At 36.1% G+C, this 8,323-nt stretch overlaps 1 protein-coding gene across 1 annotated transcript in view; it reads left to right on the top strand.

Moving 5' to 3' along the window:
* Window positions 1-1,756: 1,756 nt before the first annotated feature.
* Sema5c (Semaphorin 5c) overlaps window positions 1,757-8,323 on the top strand; it is a 112,305-nt gene continuing 105,738 nt past the window's right edge. The window contains exon 1 of the mRNA XM_018543288.1: window positions 1,757-1,848. The gene's annotated coding sequence lies outside the window, so the exon portion shown is untranslated. The remainder of the gene's footprint in view (window positions 1,849-8,323) is intronic.

The following is an 8,323-nucleotide window of genomic DNA, read 5'->3' as shown; positions in this document are numbered from 1 at the left end:
TTGAAGATTTTTCTTTTATTGTGCATACAACTGTTTTCATTATATAAGATGAGGTTGTACACAATAGTTTCGAATAGCGTAGAATTTTAAACAAAATAAAATTTAAATCCAATTTTTCAGATTGGCAACTCTGTCATCGTGTGAAGAACACTGATAGGAAGAAATCAAACCTGGTCTTCGAAAATTGGGTTCAAATCTTATATTTCAGTTCAGAATTGTACTATTTAGAATGAATGTTATAATTGCAAGAATATACATATAATCGTGGAAAAAAACACGTGATTCTAGCGTGGTGATTGGAGCAAAGCCATAGCTAAGTAAGTAACGAGCAGATGACAATTCCCAGCGTCGTTAATAAAGTAAGGCTCTCTTAATACGGGCTACGAAGAGCGACTACGAGAGCATGCATAAAGAACGAGAAGAGCTGGTTCTCAGCCTGTACTCTTGAATCGCGCTTCAAGGGGTCTTTCGTTCTATTGCTCGACGACGACGCTACTTCTGTGGCGCGTACGCACTTCAGGTACATGTCCGTACCCGCGGCGAGTTTCTAACGGTGCCCCGCGTATGTACACATTAGAAATTGTTTACGATTATTACACGCAACGATCTCCCGCGGTGCAAATGTAACTTCAAGCGACAAGGATTTTTAAACTAATAAAGGACGTGCGAATGCGCGTCGCTTCCTCGATCTCTGGAAATCGTATGTCGATATCATTATGACCACAGAATATTAATATCCTCTTTAATATATTTCCATATAAATTTATAATGTAAATATATAATATTAGATATTACATATATAAATTGCCATGTAGACTTTTAGTAGCAACGCAAAGAGAAAGCTATTTATTTACTAAAATGTGTTCGCAGTTTATTTTTACATTTTATTCGTAAATAACAATAATTTTATTGTATTAAAAAAATTTTTTTCTTATATTGTTAAATGCATATTTAATTTTTCTATGCAGAAAAAAAATTCCTGTCAATCGTAGACAACGGGGATAAGAGAAGTGATGCGCACTATTCATTTTTCTACAGCTTTAATTTAATGCGCATAATGAAACGATGTTGCTTTTTTATTTTCCAATTATCACGATTCCCTCTTTCTTTTCTTCTTGCTCTCTTTCTCATTTTGATTACAGATTTTTAACCATCGATATTACGTCTCAGAACGAACAATTCTATTCCAAATTTTATAGCTACACGAATTTTTATTTAATACATTGTTCGTCTGTTACGTTTATTGTATTGCTTCTTTTATTTTTTATTATTTCACTGTTCTCCGTTTTCTTGAGTTTTCTTGAGAGTTTAACTCCCGGAACAACACTTCGCAAGCGTCTTAATCTCGAGAATCGTTGCGTCGACTGGCGCCAACTTAGCGGCGGCTGCGCGAACTTTCGAACTGGCCACCACCGCTCGTCGCTACCCTGCCTCGCCAGAGAAAGAGAGAGAGGAAAGACGACCGACGCGTGGAGCCGATGCCAAAGCCGCGTCGTCGGCGTCGTACGAGTCTCTCGCGTTCAGTCGGCGTTTAGCTGCCAAGGCTTCGCTCAACTGCGATTTCATTCGTTACGTTTCTTTCGTCGCGTCGTGCGATCGTACATAAACAAAAATCGTAGGCGCCTCGCGTTCTCTCATCAGTGCAATTCGTCAACACTCTTCTTTCTGTCGGTCGTAGTCTTTCTTTGTGAATTCTATTCGTTTTGGGGCAGTGACTTCATGGTGCGGCGCGAATATCATTCACGCGACTCGACGGGACACTCAGTTGTGCATCGAGTACAGGAAATCAGCGTTGCCATGGAGCCGCGGGATTGCTGATTGACCGAATCTCTCTCAGTTTCGGCGCCGGTGAGTAAACCCCTAATGACACTTCGATTGACAGCAGATAACCCTCGATCGTCTCGATTGCCAGCGCAGCTTCTGCTGTTTGTTTTTTTTTCTTTTTTTTTTTTATTGGGACGATGATTTCGATTGAGATTAATGAAGTGACGTCCGTCGCGCACGTGCGATCCGTATTGAGTGTCGGAGCTTCGTGCTCTAATTTCGCGCGCATCCCTCGGGCGGCCATGATTCGTCGTTTGTTTTGATGAACAAAATCGTCACTAATTTAAGCGCGCGATCGTTTGCGTTACGAATAAATCGCGAAATTCGAAGCCGCAGCTTTTCTTTAACGTGCAGCAAATTCAAATAGCATGTATTAAATATACTGACAGCGATTATTATGGTAATTAATACCTTTTTATGACTAACGTGTTACACCTCACACAGTCTTTACATACAACCGATAGTTTTATTTATGAACACGAGTCAAATTTGCATTGTAAATCGAGCTTATACTGTAATTGGTATTCCCACTAGAATGGTAAAGTATTTTTTCTTGACACGTATTGACATTTCTTGAGAAGTACCTGTATTTATCTATATGTATTAATAACACCTTTTACATTAATATTTCGTTAATGTTACAATTTTAATATTTTACTACAAAATTGCAATGTTCAGGAACACCGATATTATTGACATTATGCGGTATAATCTGAAATAACGTTACTTAATATCACTTTGTTGTATTACACATCTCATTAAAATCTTTACGTTTGCAATACTTTTATAACCGTTTTATATTGAATACGTTCAGTATGCATGAATGTTAACGTCGAGAAACGAAAAAAAGAAAAGAAATATCATTCCCGTTTCTCATTCGCCCAAATACGAGCCGTTTGTATTCTTTCGTCAACGCTGTTTCTTGAGTAAACATTCGGGACGAGGGGTAGAACGTTTTTACATACGTCGTATCTTTCATTAGCGCTTTTACATCCTTCCTTCGACGCGCACATCTCGCGCGAGAGATTCCGTCATATACCGGGTGTGCGGGTCGTTATCGCGTGGGGGGGGGGGGGGAGAAAGAAATCGAATAGCTGCGACAATTCTGGCATTTAACGATTCAGTTAGTAGTCCGATTCCCTCCTTCCTTCGGTCACTTTGTTTATGCCGGCATATTAGAGTCTCCCATTCCAGGTTTCTTTTTCTTTCTCTATCTTTCGTTTCTTTGTCTTTTGCTTCAAATGGAGACTGGCCGCCTCCGGAGCGGTACAAATCACGGACAGCGACAGAGGTCGTAATCCCGAGAGCGGGAGAGGAGTCTGCAGAGAAAGAGAAAGGGAATGATATACATATATTTTCTCTATGTGGTGATTAGTGCGATAGTAATAATTTCGCCGCATATAGTAAGGCATGTTGTGGTCGAACCGCTCTTCATGTCTTACCCAGGCACACGTTTATGCAGCACTCGGTATACAAGAGGATGCTCCCTCCCGAGCGCGAGTCTACTCCCGAGTATTGTTTGAAGATCGAAGAGAACTCTGAATAAATAATAGTAGCGTTATATGACATTCTATTTTTTTTTCTTTTTCAAAAAATGCTCATATCTTGCTCGTTATCGCTTGTATGTAATGTGTAAAAGAGGTACGTCATGATATTACGAAAGTTAAATTGTCCCCGAGATAAATTCTCATTGTAGTAAAACTAACAGTAGAAGGAAAGATGATTCATATGAAGCATCGTATGCCACTATTGATGTTCAATTAAACTTTCAAGTGGGTAATGATTTAAAATATTTCAGAGTTAAATATCGACATGTCAATTATATAAATATACGTACTATTGATTTGCTTCTCAGTCATTGGTTTTACTAATTATTACATTATTTAATAATCAATGACATTTTCTCTAAAAGTAATTTGTAAATTAATATTTAATGCAGAATTAATATTTGAATTAATGACATTTAATTTTATTGTCATCAAATTTTAATGAATATTTATCACGACTAAACTAACGTTTATTTCATTAAAGCAAACCATTTGATAGAGAAACACTTATTAATACTTGGAGAGATTTTATTGATTTTATCATTAAAAGAAGATCAGAGATTACAACTCTGTTTTTCTCTGTGTAACACATATTTATTCTAATCCAGCTTAAAGGCTATGTATGATTTTTTTATAAATACTATGCATTAACGGTCTATTGATATTAAAATTCTTTGAAGCGTTAAAGAATCTATGATCTATGAAACGTTTAAGAAATATAATAATTTATGAGAAAATACGGTCATAAATATTGTTAGTTATAAATAATATTGCGCATTAGACATATACACTTGCTTTTCTTTCTACTAATTGTTATTAATAGAATTTCACATACATATATAAACGTCGATCGATCAATACGAAGATAGCGGGCGTTGTTCCTGAAGACGTAACCACTTTGCTTTTGTACGACCTATAAAAATTTATATAAAAGTATCCCGGGCACAGCACGACTCGTCGTGAGGACATGAATAATTTATTGAAGAGTATCCCCTACGTTTCGTGCCTTCCGAGAAGAAAAGAAAGAGAGAAAGAGAAAGAGAGAGATAAACGTTCTGTCGTTTACGATCAGAGGATGTTTGGTTCTCTCCCAAGCCGAACCGACCCTTCGTTGAGTAACAATAACAGACGCGAATTCACGCAATCGTTAATTGATGTCATGGATTATAAAACATATCATAATCAACGCACGTGCAACACACAATAATTTGCACTGCGTAGAACGAACGTAATAAACTCAAAGTTGTCGGTTGTAAAACAATAAGCAAATATTTCATAAAAAGTGCGCGAGTTGTGTCTTTTTTTGCGTAAGAATATTTAATTCAATTTCAAAAATTTTTTATTTAATACATAATTAAATGTAATTAAAATATTTAAAATATAATTCGTGTATTGATCAAGCCTATCCAAAATTCGCAAGATAAATGTTTTTTCTTCATCGTTAAACGAGACAGAGAGAATACAAAAAGAAATAAACGCTAAAACTCTCTACCCAATAAATGGCTGATCAAATGTCTTTTTTTTTTGTTTTCTATCTGTCTCTCATTCAATGAGACAATGGAGAAGAAAAAGCGTATAGCTCACGAGCTAAATTTTAGTCAAGCCTGCATTGAAAAAAAAAACTTAATAAATTTTAATATTTTTTAGTAAATATTTACTCAATAAAAAATGACAGGTCAATCAAATTAATGGTTTTTTATAGTCAATAAATATATATGTTTATTTAGAAATATGTATTTATATATTTAAAACTCTATTCAGAAAAGTATTTATTTAAATTTAAAGACATAAACAATATTTATTAAAATTTAGTATACTTTTTAGTGTGTGTAAATCTTAAAAAAAAAAAGATTTAACTGATTAATTAGTCGCGATTAAAATTTCTTTTTATACCGTGAATCTATCAAATACTGCAATTATTTTAATTCCGCGCACACATCATCTATACGTTAATCGGAACATTTATGTGTTAATCTTCGGAGTATCTTACGAATGTACGTGTCGCGAGAAGACACATGAAGCAGATACAATGTGAAACGACTCAACATGAAAACCGCAGATCGAGATACGCGCGCAATTCGCGTGCAACGTGTTCGAAACACGCTGCACGTCGTGTCGCACTCGGCCTGCATGTTGCGCTGCTTTCGTATACCCGGCTGTCTAGATGTAATGGCCTGTCCGACTGATGAGTACACGTAACGGCATGGTGGCTACGCGAGATAAAAAAGGGCCATAATTTATACGATTTGCTTTACACATCCGTTTATTAGCGCGCGAGCGTATTTCTGCTAGCGTTGAATTTGAGCGAGGAACGATTTTACACGAACGTCCGAACGTTCGTGAAGATGACAATGAAGTTTCTTTTTGAATATTGCGGTTAACTGGAAGAATAGTTATTTTATTTGGGCGTGTTCGTATTGTGAAAGGTAGCCGTGAGAGGTTTTCGGATTTGAGGTTTATGGTATAAATACAATACTTGGGTCTACATACCTATATTGGCGGATTCAGGTAGATATTCATACAGGTGTTCAGAAGAAGAACACTTACATAATTTATAATAACTAAGTAAATAGGTATCGTTTGTTAGTATTTTTTATTAATGTGTGTTGAATATTTTTTCCATTAAAATTTATTCCATTTAATTTATAATTATCTATTCACACATATTATTCATATATTCATATATATTTCCTATATTTTATAATAGTCATAGTTATATTGTATACATTATTTATTTGTATGATATCTTTGCGAATATTATTAAACGGATTTAGTAGATAACACGATCTTAATGTAAGTAACTTTACGGTGAGACTCGACGATAGTCTCTCCGGACCCGTCCATAAGTTCCCATCGATGCGATGATGAGCGTGCTAATCGAACAGCGTACTTATCGCGGAAAAAGTAACGGTACGAGAGCGACGCGCGATGAGAGAAGAAGCCAGGCGTGTCCGAAGTTATAATCGCCGTGCCGAAGAAAGACTTTCGCAACGTGCCGTTCTCACGACATAAATTAAAATCTGGCACGAGTCGGACCTTGCCTACCTACCACAAGTTTTATGGTCGCGAACGCCGTCGTTTCTCATGGCTCGCGTCGATCCTAATCTCTGGATTGACATTATAGGAGCATTTCGGTATCGTAATAGGATTATCCAGGTATTAAACTCGAGTACACCGCGGGGACACTGTCTGCTGAGCATTTTCTGCCCTATAGCTTGCTCATCATCTCGACCAAGATTCTATATAACTGTACACATAAAAGCATATAAGCAGGAAAAGGATTTTGTGAAGGTTGTTCACTTTACACAATTTTTGTTCTGGATTGCGCTCCCCTTGTTTAATAATCTGCTGATCTGCTGATAGAGATCTCAAAATAAATTTTTACTTAAAGTTACAATTAAAGATATAACCTTTCAGATAGATAGAATAATAAATAATTAATAACGAGAAAACCATTAGGTATACTCATTGGCACTGAAACAATATATTTTAAAGAAGGGAATATAATAAAACAATGAATTGTAAGAAATTGTATACTCAAAGAAAAGTTATAAGAATTTAAAAACAGACTTTCGTTCTCTAAAAAAGTTAAAAATATTTTTATTAATAATTAATAATTACAATCACATATGATCAGAGACCTGGATTTTTTATTCTTTCTTTACGTGAATATTTAAATGGAGTTGGTGTTAATTTGACTACACGAACATTTTTCATCCATAAGAAAAAAATGTGATATTAATTTTTACGATTGCTTATTTTTTTTTATATTTTCAAGTAATTTTACCTAATGTTTTTTTTAATTTTGTATTTTTAAATTATGTGATGAAAATTTCTTTCCGGCCGAGCCTAAATCGGATCGTTGATGGTCGTAATTGTAACCCGCTGCGTTTCCTCGGGGCCGAGGAAAATATCTGGTTTCTCGAAATCCTCGGAGAGCTCTCCGTGCTCTCTTGTGTAAAGCTTTATCTACCCCGTTCAGATTAGACACGCGTCTGTGCTGACGAAACGACGAATTCGAGACGATCAAAGGGAAGCCGGTGTTGTGAAGAGTTGGTATTATATTCCTCAGGGTGGTAACGAATCCCATATTTTAGCGCTGGCTCAAATACCGTGGTGTGATGTAAATTTTAAACTGACGTTTTCGCTCATTTTGATGTTAATCTCGCTGACCGTTACAGTACTAATATATTCGTCGAAAAAGTATCTGCAAAGTTGATATCTCAAGCGATAATTATGCTTTACGTTAAATCTACAAATTTTATCCTCGATCTTTAAAAGGTTTGAGAACTTGGAAAATTATATGTCCTTGATACCGGTCTTAGGACTAGAACTAACAGTAGCAATTTGTGATATTAAGATGAAAAGATAAATTTATAACGGTATCAATATAAATTCTCTCTGTATAACGGTATAGCAATATCTAAATAGTATCTACTGCTTTCGAGATATGGAACGATTATTTATGAATGCTATAAAATTCAAACGTTCCCCTACAAGTTTTTTTTACTGTGTTTCGAAGCTTGATCTAAAAACCAATATCTTTTACTTATAGAGTAAACGGGTTAGCATAAAAAAAATATCGTAAAGTCATGATTCGATATTTTTTCGTAAAGCAGTTTCGAGGATTGGCTGTAAACTGTTGGTCGAAATCGTTTTCGGATGGTGTCAATATCGACTGGCTGCCACAACGTGATTTAGTGTTCGTGACCTTTGCAGCGTCTACGCCACTGCTGTTTTGGCCTGCAAGACGATACCCAGGCCTTACCTAAAGGTCGCTTTTTGTTGGACAGGGCTCGAGCAGCACGAAATCTCCTCGCTGCACTGTTCAGGAACCCCATGGCCACCCATTGTTGGATGCGAAATATACAGATCGAAATATTAAAAATGCTGCTTAACTATATTTTCACCGCGTGACTCCTGATGACGGGAGAGAGAAGAAAGACTGTAAT

The sequence above is a fragment of the Cyphomyrmex costatus genome, unplaced genomic scaffold (genome assembly GCF_001594065.2).
Source record: "Cyphomyrmex costatus isolate MS0001 unplaced genomic scaffold, Ccosl1.0 scaffold365, whole genome shotgun sequence".
In the NCBI taxonomy this organism is placed as follows: Eukaryota; Metazoa; Arthropoda; class Insecta; order Hymenoptera; family Formicidae; genus Cyphomyrmex; species Cyphomyrmex costatus.
The sequence above is the reverse complement of the archived record's forward strand: the minus strand, read 5'-3'. Positions and strand labels throughout refer to the sequence as shown.